The sequence below is a fragment of the Jatropha curcas genome, chromosome 2 (genome assembly GCF_041381405.1).
Source record: "Jatropha curcas cultivar XTBG-Jc1 chromosome 2, XTBG_Jcur_1.0, whole genome shotgun sequence".
In the NCBI taxonomy this organism is placed as follows: Eukaryota; Viridiplantae; Streptophyta; class Magnoliopsida; order Malpighiales; family Euphorbiaceae; genus Jatropha; species Jatropha curcas.
The window spans coordinates 25,866,376-25,882,808 of record NC_143152.1 but is presented as its reverse complement, the minus strand read 5'-3'; the positions used below and the strand labels follow the sequence as shown (position 1 = coordinate 25,882,808).

The 16,433-nt window shown below is 32.1% G+C and overlaps 1 long non-coding RNA gene across 3 annotated transcripts; it reads right to left on the bottom strand.

Annotated features, from left to right (window-relative positions):
- Window positions 1-7,338: 7,338 nt before the first annotated feature.
- Window positions 7,339-16,233, bottom strand: LOC149498473 (uncharacterized). Of its 3 annotated transcripts, XR_016319787.1 has the most exons (5): window positions 15,878-16,233; window positions 15,207-15,272; window positions 14,433-14,491; window positions 8,397-8,462; window positions 7,339-7,681 (listed from the first exon to the last, which is right to left on the bottom strand). It is a non-coding gene; the product is annotated as an uncharacterized LOC149498473 (long non-coding RNA). The 3 variants fall into 3 exon arrangements; XR_016319788.1 differs by lacking the exons at window positions 14,433-14,491; window positions 15,207-15,272; window positions 15,878-16,233 and adding an exon at window positions 9,068-9,497; XR_016319786.1 differs by lacking the exons at window positions 7,339-7,681; window positions 8,397-8,462 and having other exon boundaries at window positions 14,149-14,491; window positions 15,878-16,162.
- Window positions 16,234-16,433: the final 200 nt, after the last annotated feature.

The following is a 16,433-nucleotide window of genomic DNA, read 5'->3' as shown; positions in this document are numbered from 1 at the left end:
GTGAGTAGCATCCATGGGGCCTAGCCTAGGTATCCCACGTGATTCAAAAGCCTTTTGGCAGGTAATAAAAAGTAGCTTTCAACTATTATCTCAATTATTATTATTCTCACCCTGTGGACCGCGGAGTAATGAAAATAAAGTCACTCTCCAATAGTCCAATATTATTAGGTGCAGTAATCCTGCTCGCCCAACATTATACTGAATAAGGTTAAAACGCTTTTACTAGGAATTTACTCCATTTATTTATAATATAATATTGAACGTTCAATTTTTTATTTTAAAATTTAAAATTTTTTTAGATCAACACATTAATTTAGTAGTTATGAGGAAAAGGTGAAATAATTAATATTAAATTTGAATAGTATGGACAACATTATATATGTTTGAATTGAAAAAACAAAAAAAGGAATCGTGGAGTGAAAGCGAAATTGAGCGAATATAAAGAAAGATGGTCCAATAACATTATCCCTTTATAAAAGCTATGCTAAGTTCTGTAGCTGGAATCATATATATGTTCTCTATAGAGTGATTAGGCATGAGTGGACATTGCTTCTTTGGTAAATATTTAAATAATCTATAAAAAAAAAGCTTTTTTTTTTTTGTCCTTTTGGGGCAATATAATTAAAAAAAAAAAGGAATTCTTGATCTTTGCCAAAAAGCAAAGAAAGAAAAGAAGGGCAGGATATTTATATGCACAAGATTATATTTGATTGGATGTAATACAATACAATATAATATAATTAAAAATGTAATGCTATGAAAAATATAATAGAATGTAATATAATTAAGATTTTATTACTATATTTGATAATATAATTGAGAAAATTTATAAAATGTATCACCGTTCGGTTTTTATATTTGTTTATAAATATATAATGCAACGTAATTAAAATTACCACCACTAAACATACCACCACCACTCCTTCACCACTCCACCGCCTCAAACACCATTGTTCCACCACCATCACCTTAAATAATTTTTTCATATTTGATAAATGAAAATAATAAATAACAACTGTATCAAAGATATATATATATATATATTCTATAAATTTGAAACCATTCAATTCGTACTTTATTTTATTTATATGAAAGCAATAAATTATAGAATTTGATTTGACATAATAACTTATCATTTATTCGTGGAATCATATATTCAATATAAGTAAATTTTTTATATGAAACTAACATCAACAAGATGTGAATTATTACAAGTTTGATAAATAATTTATTTCATTTTATTTGGTCAAAGTATTACACAATAATTTTTTTTCAAACAACAAGTTTGATGAATAACTAAGTTCCAAATTGCTCACTTCTAAGTATAGCCTGTCTATTTTTTAACAATAGAAATTTATTCCAATTTTCATGCGGATATAGAAACAATAATCAATATTTATTTGAATAATATATTTTATACCCTTGTATGTAATTAGCTCAATGCCAGTATTCAATTAAAAAATTTATTATTTTAATTTTCAACTTCTTATTGGTTCGTTAAAAAAGAGAGTAAATCAAACTTGATTATTTTAATTAAATTCAAATGAGTTTTATTAAACCATTTTGAACTTACTTATGACATTTTTGCAAATATAATACTATCAGTAAATTTTCGTAAATCATAAAACCAAAACCAAAATTATTGTAATTAGAAATTCCGTAAATGAGAAAAATGTCTCATTATTAATAGGTTGAATATTGTCAATTGAGTCGACTATTAAAATTGAATTTACTAATAGTGATTTTACCACTTACTATTTTTACATATTCAAATACATACATGAAATATAAGATCTAAATACGTAAGTGGTAGAGTGGTTAAGGTGGGTGGTGATGGTCATAATGACGGTGGTGGTGGTTGAGGTGGTGGTGGCGGCGGTAAGTGGCGGTGGTAGTTGAGGTGATGGTGGTGGAGCAGTGGTGGTGTGAGGGTGATGATAGAGTGGTGGTGGTGGTGGTGAGGGTGAGGGTCATGGAGTGGTGGTGGTGGTGGATTAATGGTAGTGGTGGTGGTGAGGTTCGTGGAGCAGTGGTGATGGTGGATTAGTGGTGGTGGTGAGGTTGGTGGAGCGGTGGTAGTGGCGGTGTGATCAAGCGATGGTGGTAGTGATGGCTAAGGTGGTAGTGTTGGTGATACAGTGGCTAGGGTGGTGGTGGGTGGTAGTGGAACGGTGATGGTGGTTGTGGTGATGAGGTGGTAGTGTTAAATAGCCTTGAATGGTAAAATTTTTTGTTGAGGTAGCTTGATGTAATTGGTATTTTATTTACTTGATGTAATGACAATACATTTGGCTTTTGATGTAATGAATATTACATCAATTTAAGTGATGAAAACTACATATGTAATTTCAATTAAATTACATTGTCAAAAAAATGTTTAACCAAATAATATAATCAATCACATAACGTAATCTCCATTCCTTACATGATTGATTACATCAAATCAAACATAGCCCAAAAATCTCACTCAATTTATCCAAAAGTTAAATTTGCCTCAAATTTCATTTCCCTTCAATTTTAATTTGATGGGTTGGTATCTATGTACTTACTATTCAAATATAATAATGCCAATTTAGCGACGGAGCAGCTGGAGGTGGTGGTAATCGAGTAGCATGGTAGTATGGTAGGGTGGTGGCTGTTCTGGCAATAATGAAGGCTGTTATGGTTGAAACTACGAACACATAGAATTCATGTGTTTAGAAAGCCTAATTAAAATAAACTTTTCATAACTCATAAATATTTCTCTTGTTTAGGTGTTTAAATTAATAGGAGTATTTACAGTTCGATTTGATTAGGTCTAAAATTTTATCTGAACTAAATTTATACTAGCAGTTTAATCATTAATTTTTAAATTACACTGAACTTCAATTAATTTTTAATTCGATTATAAAATTATAATTAAAATAAGTGAAAATAATTATGTTAAGAAAAAAAATGATTTTTTTGTGAAAAACATGACTTTATGTAAGGAAAAAAAAAATGTGGAAAACAATTTAAACCTTTTGTCCAAATCTCAATTAAATTTTAGATAACTCACCCATTTGAATTACAAAACTTTATTTTTCAATTTTCTCCAATAACTTCTCCATAAATTTTTTCAAGTTTTCTACAAACTTAATTTCCTTTAAACTAGAATTATTCCGAGACTTATACTCATGCAGATTCGGTCTGTCCAATTAAAGGCTGCTTTAAATTTTAAGGGATATTATAATAAATATTATATTTTGAAACTTTATTTTTTAAAAATTGTCAGTTTGTCCTTAAATATTAAAATAATATTATTTTTATTATTTATTTACTATTTTGCCATTTTATTATTACTTTTATTACTGTCATTGTTGCTGTTGTTGTCGCCGTAGCTTTTATTGTCATCGCTGAAAATTGATCGAGGATGAAAATTTGTCACCTTAAGTCAGTTGCTGTCGCAGGTCGTGGTGGTTGAATTACAGAAGCATTTCTTTTTGAACGTTACTTTTGGTATTATTTATTTATTTATTTACCAAAATAGATATTATGTTAATTTCTAAATCTTTTTCACATTTTTGTTTAATTTAAAACTTTATTTCTGACTTTTGTTAAGTTGCCTTAAAATTCAATATGCTTGTTATGATGCCCAATTTTTTTTTTCTATGGTTTAGTATGGGCTTAGGCTTTCAACCCGAAAGGTTGGGTGAGGCTCATACACGGATTTAACGCTACAATCCAACTAAGGCCCAATCTACCATGCCTTTTGAATACTTCCTTCTCTTGCAAATAAAGCTTAAATGGGGAAAGAAAATAACAATACTGCAAATGCGCATGAACATTTTTTTTCCGGCAAGTATTTCAAGACCATTTCCGGCTTTCAAACATAAATTTAATTTTATTTCAAAATTACTAACTGCTCTTCTTTATAAGTATCTAAGCTTACAAATGTACTTTACTATTTGAACAAATCCTTCGGCATTAAAGCGAACAATTTTTTTTTTGAAAAAAAAAAAGACTGCTAAGTATGTTACTCATTGTTCTCGTCAGCTCGAGCCACCGGTCAAGTGTTGACATATCGATTTAAAACACCTCCATAGGGCGCACCGACTGCCGGAGCACTGATGTCCCTTACTGTAAGATCATGGCGTTGCGGTTCTCAATCTATGATAACAAGAGCCCGACTTGAAGAAGTCCACTTTCAGTGGCCAAACTCCTCGGCAGCAAAATTAATATTTAGACATCATACATAATAGGATGAGCTTACGACAGATTGAACGTTGATCTAACAAGCGGATCACAAGGCCTTTACTGTCAAGTCACCACCTCCGGTGGTAAAGTAAATATTTTTGCAACCAACCACAATATTAATTGTTGACCGTTTAGGCATAAATCCAAGAAAAAGAGAACACCTATGACTTGAGAAACAATGAAGTAAATATACTAAAAATAGTGTTTGTAGTTGAAGAAATAGAAATAGGTGAAGCATTCAATGAGGGTACATCTTGGTTGTTTTCTGTGAAGAGATTGTATCCTTCCATTTCTTTTTTTGGTTGAAGATTGACAGGTTTCTTTCGGCTTGACTATCAGAAAAACTTACATAATTGTACTCTTTCTTGCTGTTTTAAATTATCATGATTTGATTTGATGTTTTAATAACATTGGAAATTTCTTCACCTTTACGGGATTAGAGTCCTAATTGACTCTTAAACATATCTATTGCTGACAGATGATTAGCGTTAATCATTAATTGAGCTAAATAATTTTCTTGCAAGTTTGATTATCAAGTTGAAGACGCTACCCATGATTTTATATAGAAATGTAACTTTTTTGGTTGATTCTGAGTATAAACAAATACAGAAAAAACATTCTGAGAGGAATTTGCCTCCACTGGCCTGCATAATTGCGATGGAACAGATCAATACTCGTATTATAATACTTCAAAACTGCAGTATAAACGGGACTTAAAGAAAAACTAAGGCTTGCTTTAAGAATTTTTACATAAACAATGATGTCAATATCTCATTATCCTTAGCAATAAAGTCATCACCACCACGGGCATTTTTTTTTTTTTTATGAGCAAAATTTTTGTTTTATTATTAATAGAATAGAGATAAGTCTGAGCCATTAGGTCTCTCTATACACTTTATCTAACTGGGCAATACTAAGTGAAAAAACCGGATAAATTATATATTGGATTGAAGTCTCTTCTCGAGACAAGATAAGAAAAGAAAAATAAGAAAAATAAAGAAAATATAGCCTCAATGGTAAAAATCAAATCCAAGCAAGAAAAACCGTTGTTGCATCTAAATCTCTTTTAACTAAGCTACTAGCAAAATGATTATTATCTCGATTCACATGATGGAAACAAATAATTACTCATTAATTGTAGCGTCACATTAAATTTGTTAAAACGTTTCTATCATTGTCAAGAACGTTTACACATTTGAGCTACCCCATATACAATATTTTTTAATGTGATGTAATAATTAAAAGATAGTATTTAAAGTCAGAGAAAGAAAATGACTCTACTATTTTAAAGATGATAGAAAGCTTTGTATAATTAAAATTAAGGATACCCACACACTCGAAAAAATAAATAGATTACTGTACGCTCTAAATTCCTATAAACTTCAAAAGTACCTGTTAGACCTGATTTTCCTCTAGAGAATCCATCAATATTAAATTTTAAAGAACCTATAGAAGGTTGTTCTCAATTTAGTACAGATTTATGTATATACTGTCAATCATCCAAGCCATCTACTTTTAGAAATCATGATCAAGTGAAAATAAATCATTAAAAGAAGGGAAACTTAATCTTAAGAAATGTAAACTGCACAATCTAATAATATCAATAATAGAAATAATGTCTTGTCTAATACTGAAGTTCCTTCGAAGTCAAATTGACCATTAAGTAATAAAAAATAAGAAACTCTATGCAATATGCAAACCTTTAGACTGTAACAGAGTCTTTCCATTACCAACATAAGTCATTCGAAGAGGTAGCGAAATCTCTGTAGAAGTTTCACAAAGCAACAGTATATGATCCCCAGCTTCAAAATGAAAGTTACAAAAAGAAATTTTAATTTTAATTCGCTAAAATATGAAAAAGCGGTCCCGTAAAGGTAAATGAAATACAAAGTAATGGAGGATATGGATGAATATTTTGGTTAAAAGAATGATGAGGTAAGCGGGGCACATAGAGGGTATATGATGACACCTCACCTCTAATAGATTATATGCTTAGCTGGTTCCGTGCATTCATAATTACCTATGCATGCATTACCAACGTAGCTGGCTCTGCACATTTTGCCCAACTCTGATCTCTGTTTCACACTACTCCATTTCTACTGTATTTCCCCCCTTCTTTAATCTTTTCAATGCTTTTTAAGCCTACGTTTCAAAAGTGGAATCAATCTAATATTTTTATTATTACAAATGGATGTTGGAACGGAAAAAAAACAAAGCTCCGCTTCGATTTCAATTTTCACGAAATATATCTGTATAAAAAAAATAAAAAACTTTAATTATAATTAAATTTTGAATTGAATTATACCGATTCAATACCAGTGGTTTAAAAAAAAATTATTGAAATGACAAACCAAATTAACAAAACAAAACGCTTGTGTATTATACATACTACATAGTAAGAAAATAAAATAGAAAGCACTGGCTCTCCTCAACATCAAGCATTTTAAAATTTTCTAATTCGCCTTAGAATGGATTTTATAGATAAAAGTTGTAAAAATAAACAAGTGTTCATCTATTGGATTAGTGGAATGCTCTATCATTTTTTGAAAATAAAAAAAAAGGCAAAGGCAACACTAAAGTTTCAGCAACAAATTAATCAAGCTAAAAATATATACGTTAATGTTCATTTATTTTTGTAAAATGAAAAATATTTTTCAGCAAATTATTTTACAGAAACAAACGAATCATTAACGTGTATGTTTTTAGCTTGATTAGTTTGTTGCCGAAAACTTTAGTGTTGCCTTTGCCTTTTTTTATTTTCAAAAAAAGATAGAGCATTCCACTAATCCAATAGGTGAACACTTGTTTATAATGTATCTCGACTCTATTTTTCTTAAAAAATATTTTGCAAATGATTTATTCTCTGTTGTTTGGTTGTAATATTTTGCAAATTAGTTAAAAATATTAAGTCTTTATCTTATATGAACGTAAAAAATATTAACAATAATAAAAACATTATAATTTAAAAATTTTATTGTTAAATATAAGAAGAATACTGTCACGACCCGTTTCCGTGGGCCGGACCGGCACTAGGGCCTAGGTAAGCTTAAGGCCCCCGAGGCCCGTAGTAAGCCTAAATTATTCAATCTGTCTACATGATTCTCCTAATTTCAACAAAACAGTAAGCCCATATGACTTGAGATATAAGTTTTATAAAATTTTCAAACATCTGGCCCAATATCAAATAATACATAAAATTTAACCAGGGCCTATTCACAATAACTCATAATCACAATAAGGGCTTACTAGTTTACCTACAGTTAATTACACAATAATTAATTTATAGCGTAGTGCTAACAATAAGGCCCAATTTAAATACACAATCCTATAACTGCGGAGTTCAATAATAATCTGATAAAAGAGTAACTTATACAACCAAAATTAAATAACAAAAATATAAAGTTTACATTTATAACTCTGCGGAGAAGATTGCAGAGCTTCAATCGAATCAGCTGCTTCCTAGTACCTGGGAGGTTTGGAGAGAAGGGGGTGAGTTTTGCAACTCAGTGAATAATAATAAATAATACACACCACATACAGGCAAGCAAAATGCACCCTAGTATACTGAATGAACACACAACAGTCACTCATATGTCATCATATCAGCACCCACAACAATATCACCTTCAAATAATCACATCACGTGGAAATTAGTCAGTGGCGTCACCTAAATCCCCGACGAGCCGTCCTCTCAAACAGCCCATCCTCTCAAACATGTGCACCCGGGGAGCCAATCCCCCATATCTGGCCGACCGGTCTAATCCTCACTTGACCAGTCCTCTCAATATTTTATTTTTACATTCTCTCTTTTCTTTTCCATATCATCAACATCATTTCATCAGTTCATCAGGTGCACACGGGGGCGCCGATCTCCCATTTACCCGGCCGACGGTCCACTTTCATCAGTTCATCAGGATCCTTATTTATCGACCGTCCTCACAAACCCATGGTGACCCACTTCATCCCAACTCCACACAAACAGAGCACAGTATATACACAGCACAAATAATCAAACAATTCATTTATCATAATACACCAATTTCATCCAAATGCACAATTATGCACAAGTATAATTATAGTGATCATAACATAATATATATGAGAAAATACAATATGTAAATATATAAAAATGTAATGTTATGCAAATGCAGTGTTGATATGCATTATTTATTATTACTCACTGTGGTGGAGAACGAAGCTCTAGTTTTGATTCTATCCGGGAGGAGCACTAGATGGACCCGAGCGATCTAAGCAAAGTAAAAATGACATCGGAAAAAGAATAACATCAGATAAAATATTTATTCATCACACTACTATTCTTAACCTATTTAATTTCTATCAATAATTTACTCTTTATAATTAATTAAATTTCTATAATAAATTTTATTTGCTACCGAAATTCATTTTATTTTCTACCGAAATTTCGACAGCATCTCCCCTAAAAATTGGACTTTCCACCTGTTTAAAGTATCAACAATTTTATCTAATAACTCCAAATCACACAGCCCATCCATCGGGCAATCAATCAATTAAATTTTCCATCCTCCATCAATTTAATTTTTCCCGTCCTCCACATTTATCCACATCAACTATATTAATTTTTCTTTAATTCCATAAATCATAATTTCCCAACAATTTTATTTATTACCAGAATTTAATTTTAATTAATCAAATATATTTTTATTAATCGACTCATCAACACTAAATTAAATTAATTCAACTAATCAGATTTGCTAAATTAAATTAACTAATCAAGATTACTAAAATTAATTTAATTAACTAAAATTACTAAGTTAAATTATACCCAAATTACTAAAATAAATTCTGAGAATTAGCAAGAATTGCTCTATACCCCAAGTATAATTTTTGTTGAATTTTGCTAGATCGGAAAGGCTTACGCGTGCTAGATCGGAGCTACGCGCATCGGGACTGCGAGCAAGTGGCGCGATCTACTGGACAGCAAGGATGGTGGCGCAATGAACTCGAGGAGCTGTGGCGCTGCGATCTGGCTGAGGATGAAGCGCTGCTGCAGGTGGAGCCGCTGGCTGTGGCGCGCGGAGGAGCGGCGAGGCGGTGCTGTGCGCGATGGAGGCGGTGCGACTGGCTGTGGATCGCGCCTCTGCTGTTGCTGGCTGAGGTCGACGCAGGCGCAGTCACAGCAAGAAAGAAGAAGAGAGGAAGAAGAAAAGGGAAAGAAAGAAAGAAAGAAAGAAAGAAAGAAAGAAGAAGAAGAAGAAGAGGAAGGAGGAGGCGCTGCTGTGATGGTGAGGAGTAGAGAGGTGCAGCGCTGGAAAAAAAAAGGAAAGGGAATTTTCTAGATGGTTTGGGTCGAACCGGTTCGATTCGGTTCGATTCGACCCAAATCTTTGATTTTCGATTGGTTTTCGACTTTTTCAATCGGTTTTCGGTTCGGTTTCTCACAGTGTTCGCATTAAAATATTAAAATAAATTTCCAAGCTGTCGGTTTATTAAATTTAATTGGAAAATCTTTGAAAATAAAAATTTGAGTTGTTTCAGTCTTCCCCCCTTAAAAAAATTCGTCCTCGAATTTTGAAAATAACAAGAAACTAGGATACAATAATTGTTTACGACAATGGTGGTTATGCTTCTCACATAAAGTTGCAAGTTCGTTAGTCAGAGTGGTGAATCTGATTTTTCTTAAATTTAATAATTAAGACAAACCAATGAACAGACCTGGGAAGAAAATCTAATTTATAGAGAGGGTAAGATGATTATAAGATAAATCCATCCCTAAAGTTAATTTAAACGTGAATCATACTATGTCTACAAGTTGTCACCTCAAGTCAAATATTCATAACTTAAAGCACAGATTCGACACTAATATTCACCTTTACACGTAAGAATTTTATTCACTTATAACATCTGCTCAAGTAAGGGTTATTGATCTCATTAGCTCTATATCATGTGTCCTTACATTGATGTATCGTCATTTATTCTCTCACTAGCTATCATAGGCAATGATCATCACTCCATAAGAAACTCATACACCAACCCATTATGTAATCTTACTGATATAAGAATCCACATATTCAATCAAATTTATTACTATTCCAATTTAGAATCCTTATTATTATTATCAATTCTACCATTAAATACCATTCAATCCTTTCCAATTAAAGAGAACAAATTCATGGTATTACTACAAGCTTATTTCAAACAAAATCATGACATTTCTCTAGCTAAGTGCTATCAACTGATAGGATATACTGACTTCTATCCCAATCTCATCACATATTTATCAACTTAACTATTTTCCAACAAAAGATATATAATTTATTCTCAATTCCTACTAATGAGAATTCTCATAAAAACAAATAATACATCGACTATATAGAGAAAATTTCAATTCACAATCAAGTCTCTATTTTAGTTATTAACCTCTCTATCCTTCTTCCCGAATTATCATATCATACCATTTCTTAACTAATTATGACAACAACTTATGCAACTAGCCAAATTAGTTGTTGCCATGCCGAATAATTCTTAATTTATTTTCTAAAATTCGCAAACACAGTTCTATTATACTCCATTCCATCATGAAATCCAGTCTACATTTTTTTTACAAGCTTAATCAAGATGTAAAATTCTCCAAACCGTAATTTATATCCAATTTACCTAGGTCTACGTATCCAGAAATCCTAAACAAGTATTGCCTTTGCTCTAGCTAAGTATGAGATTAAGGATATTAAACCTATAATCTAATTCCTGATTACACTATGTCCATTGTTTTATATTTATTCTTAATCCCATGAATTCTTAAAGAATATTCAGATAATAATATCATAGGGTTATTCCTTTTTCTCCAAGTCTATCATAATGTCTATCACCTCCAAAAATTGTAAAATTTATACCTAATACGATCTAGGAAGATTTTCAACCTTAATTATGTTCTCTCTATATTCTTTACTCCAAACAGGGTTAATAGCTCATTGAATTCCTCAACATCTGAGTTTCAATGTACCATTCCTCAAATGCACCTAACTAATTAAATATTTCCTTAAACCATTAGATATGTCGCAACTACCATTTATAACACAATTCTATTCATTCAATCATAATTGCTACCAATTGCTAAGGAATTCAGAGTAGGTTTACATTGACTCTACATTATGTATCAATAATTTTCGCTCTAATTGGTACCTCAATAGTCCCATGAGCAATTTGAATTGATTAGTGATCTGATCGACACACATGAGTTGGCACTCCAATATAATCAAGATGTAGTCTTAGACCATCCTGTTATCACATCCAATAATCCTCTAGTTTATATCCTTAGTCTTCAAACACTAACATGTATTCTCTTCATTAATTTGTTAAAACTATCCCAAATTCACCTTTTCCTTCTTATACCAAGTTTCACTGTTCCATGCAAATGGTAAATTAAAACTCAGCTTGCTTACTAATGAATGAAAATACTCTAATTACCTTCATGTTCTACCAAGGACATAAATATAACTTCCCTTCTTTATCTAATAAAACAAGCAACTTGCAAAAGTTGCACTAATTAATAGAAATTCCTTATTTTAATTGCTTTACGTCAAGAAATTAAATTTATTTACATTCGTTGTCATCTCAAGCTAAGTCCCGTGATCCTTTATCAACTATTATTCCAACTAGATGCTATCAAATTACAGTAGTCAAAATTCTCTTCTCTCTTTCTCTCCAATAGAAAGTCTATCTTTCTTTCTGAATATAAGTACTAAATTCTTTTGTCATCGGGATTACAATCCTCGAATCATTTATCTATTTGTTTAACATAAGACATTCAATAACTTCCTACCTTTGATCTCTTTTTAGATTTAAATTTACTATTCATGAACCACTAAATTCTCGAAACTCACCTCGCAAAGACCTGATTAACTCAACTCAAAAGTTTGGTTATAACATTATCAATTATTTATTTAATATCCTATTAGAATTATCATCAACAGTGATAATTATTTTAAACCTCAAAGCCATTTTTCCTACCTTCAATAGTATACATGTTCCATCATTCTATCTTTAATAATATTTCGCTCATTTTTTGTTTAACTACATAGCCTTAACTACTTATTCTAAAACATCTGTTAACTTTCTAAATTTTTATAAATTTTAAATTTATTTACAGCATAAAATTACTATTTATGATCATTTAAATTCTTAATATCCACCTTATCTCTATTTTTTTTTTTTATCAATATAACAAGAAACTTTACAATTACACAAATATTATTCTCCTTCAAATTATATTCTAATTATCATTTTCTAATATAATTATCACCCAACATAATAGCGTTCCAATCCCAAGTCCACTAGTTTCCTCTATTATCTTTTACTTTCATTTTATTATACTAGATCCATAAACTTAGTCTGGCTTATTAAACATCCTACATATACTAGGGTCTTACTTATGTCCCGTCTAATACACTCATGAATTCCCAAAGTATAGAAGTCTTTATCTTAAAGCTGCTGAGGTATCATTATTTCTAGTTTTATCAAATCTTGTTACCCATAATCCTTAATTTATTAAACCTCTAATTACTGACTATCCTCATTTAAATCATATTAATTTATACCCTTCACGTTTCTGTAATTGATTCTTTTCTTAATATCCAAACAATAACAGGACTAGATCCATCCTTACTTATCTATTTCATTAGTATTATATCAATTCAATAATTGGACAATTATCTCTCCATGTCCGATGTCATTCATCAATACACTTAATCATCATAGCCCACTATTTACATAACATAAGTACCTTAATTCCCTTATGGAGTCATTAACTCCTTCTCAGATCATAGAATCTCTCATTAAACAAAAATCATTGTTTGTAATTCACATACCATCGAGTGTGCAACAATTATTTTAAATATCAAAAGGCTAAATACCATTAGATTTAATTCTTACTTGTACCATATTAAACCATAAGATGCCACAATCCACACAATATCCACCACTAAGTACATCATGATTAAAGTAGTTTATCTTTTACTAAGAATCACAATTTACTTTTCTTATAACCACAATAATTTATATTATTCCCTACATTCATACACTTGAAACTAAATAGCTGATGAATGCTACAATACACTTTGTCCCACCAAGCAGTAATTACTCATAAATAAAACTCACTTCATATAATAATTCCACCAATATTATTCTTTATGAAAAATACTCATCACCAATTATTATACCAAATCGCACCAAATCCTTCAACATTCAGACCTTATAAAAATCATGTATATCCATTCCATCCAGAAAATATTTATCTCAATAAATATAAGAAATTCCACTAACCAACATCATGTAAATTTCATCAAATTCATATACTCATTCAATACTCTAATTAAATAGATTCTGATGTCCTCGAATCCGAATCATTTAGTTCTCTTGTTAAATTATTAGCAACTCATTCTCAATTCCGCAAGCACACCTATACACACATTCATGCATTCTTAAATATGTATTCCACATTCAACACGTATTAAATAAAAAATAGCACACTTTCATCAACTAACCTCAACTTATTAATCCTATATAACTTATCTTCTTACATACTTAAATTATATATGAATATTATTTATTCCATAAAAGGGTTTTTGTTTAAACCATCCCCTTAGCATCAGTAACTAAATCACATCTCTAAAGAACAAGGATACAAAATTTTACTTATTAAACAACTTAACTCTAATCTGGTTGCGAACAACGCTGAAGAGGAAAGCAAGGAAGACTATGTCAAGACATGACAGGAACTACTCCGCAGTTACATCTAGACTTATGAACTTTTGCTCTGATACCACCTTTGTCACGACCCGTTTCCGTGGGCCGGACCGGCACTAGGGCCTAGGTAAGCTTAAGGCCCCCGAGGCCCGTAGTAAGCCTAAATTATTCAATCTGTCTACATGATTCTCCTAATTTCAACAAAACAGTAAGCCCATATGACTTGAGATATAAGTTTTATAAAATTTTCAAACATCTGGCCCAATATCAAATAATACATAAAATTTAACCAGGGCCTATTCACAATAACTCATAATCACAATAAGGGCTTACTAGTTTACCTACAGTTAATTACACAATAATTAATTTATAGCGTAGTGCTAACAATAAGGCCCAATTTAAATACACAATCCTATAACTGCGGAGTTCAATAATAATCTGATAAAAGAGTAACTTATACAACCAAAATTAAATAACAAAAATATAAAGTTTACATTTATAACTCTGCGGAGAAGATTGCAGAGCTTCAATCGAATCAGCTGCTTCCTAGTACCTGGGAGGTTTGGAGAGAAGGGGGTGAGTTTTGCAACTCAGTGAATAATAATAAATAATACACACCACATACAGGCAAGCAAAATGCACCCTAGTATACTGAATGAACACACAACAGTCACTCATATGTCATCATATCAGCACCCACAACAATATCACCTTCAAATAATCACATCACGTGGAAATTAGTCAGTGGCGTCACCTAAATCCCCGACGAGCCGTCCTCTCAAACAGCCCATCCTCTCAAACATGTGCACCCGGGGAGCCAATCCCCCATATCTGGCCGACCGGTCTAATCCTCACTTGACCAGTCCTCTCAATATTTTATTTTTACATTCTCTCTTTTCTTTTCCATATCATCAACATCATTTCATCAGTTCATCAGGTGCACACGGGGGCGCCGATCTCCCATTTACCCGGCCGACGGTCCACTTTCATCAGTTCATCAGGATCCTTATTTATCGACCGTCCTCACAAACCCATGGTGACCCACTTCATCCCAACTCCACACAAACAGAGCACAGTATATACACAGCACAAATAATCAAACAATTCATTTATCATAATACACCAATTTCATCCAAATGCACAATTATGCACAAGTATAATTATAGTGATCATAACATAATATATATGAGAAAATACAATATGTAAATATATAAAAATGTAATGTTATGCAAATGCAGTGTTGATATGCATTATTTATTATTACTCACTGTGGTGGAGAACGAAGCTCTAGTTTTGATTCTATCCGGGAGGAGCACTAGATGGACCCGAGCGATCTAAGCAAAGTAAAAATGACATCGGAAAAAGAATAATATCAGATAAAATATTTATTCATCACACTACTATTCTTAACCTATTTAATTTCTATCAATAATTTACTCTTTATAATTAATTAAATTTCTATAATAAATTTTATTTGCTACCGAAATTCATTTTATTTTCTACCGAAATTTCGACAGCATCTCCCCTAAAAATTGGACTTTCCACCTGTTTAAAGTATCAACAATTTTATCTAATAACTCCAAATCACACAGCCCATCCATCGGGCAATCAATCAATTAAATTTTCCATCCTCCATCAATTTAATTTTTCCCGTCCTCCACATTTATCCACATCAACTATATTAATTTTTCTTTAATTCCATAAATCATAATTTCCCAACAATTTTATTTATTACCAGAATTTAATTTTAATTAATCAAATATATTTTTATTAATCGACTCATCAACACTAAATTAAATTAATTCAACTAATCAGATTTGCTAAATTAAATTAACTAATCAAGATTACTAAAATTAATTTAATTAACTAAAATTACTAAGTTAAATTATACCCAAATTACTAAAATAAATTCTGAGAATTAGCAAGAATTGCTCTATACCCCAAGTATAATTTTTGTTGAATTTTGCTAGATCGGAAAGGCTTACGCGTGCTAGATCGGAGCTACGCGCATCGGGACTGCGAGCAAGTGGCGCGATCTACTGGACAGCAAGGATGGTGGCGCAATGAACTCGAGGAGCTGTGGCGCTGCGATCTGGCTGAGGATGAAGCGCTGCTGCAGGTGGAGCCGCTGGCTGTGGCGCGCGGAGGAGCGGCGAGGCGGTGCTGTGCGCGATGGAGGCGGTGCGACTGGCTGTGGATCGCGCCTCTACTGTTGCTGGCTGAGGTCGACGCAGGCGCAGTCACAGCAAGAAAGAAGAAGAGAGGAAGAAGAAAAGGGAAAGAAAGAAAGAAAGAAAGAAAGAAAGAAAGAAAGAAGAAGAAGAAGAAGAGGAAGGAGGAGGCGCTGCTGTGATGGTGAGGAGTAGAGAGGTGCAGCGCTGGAAAAAAAAAGGAAAGGGAATTTTCTAGATGGTTTGGGTCGAACCGGTTCGATTCGGTTCGATTCGACCCAAATCTTTGATTTTCGATTGGTTTTCGACTTTTTCAATCGGTTT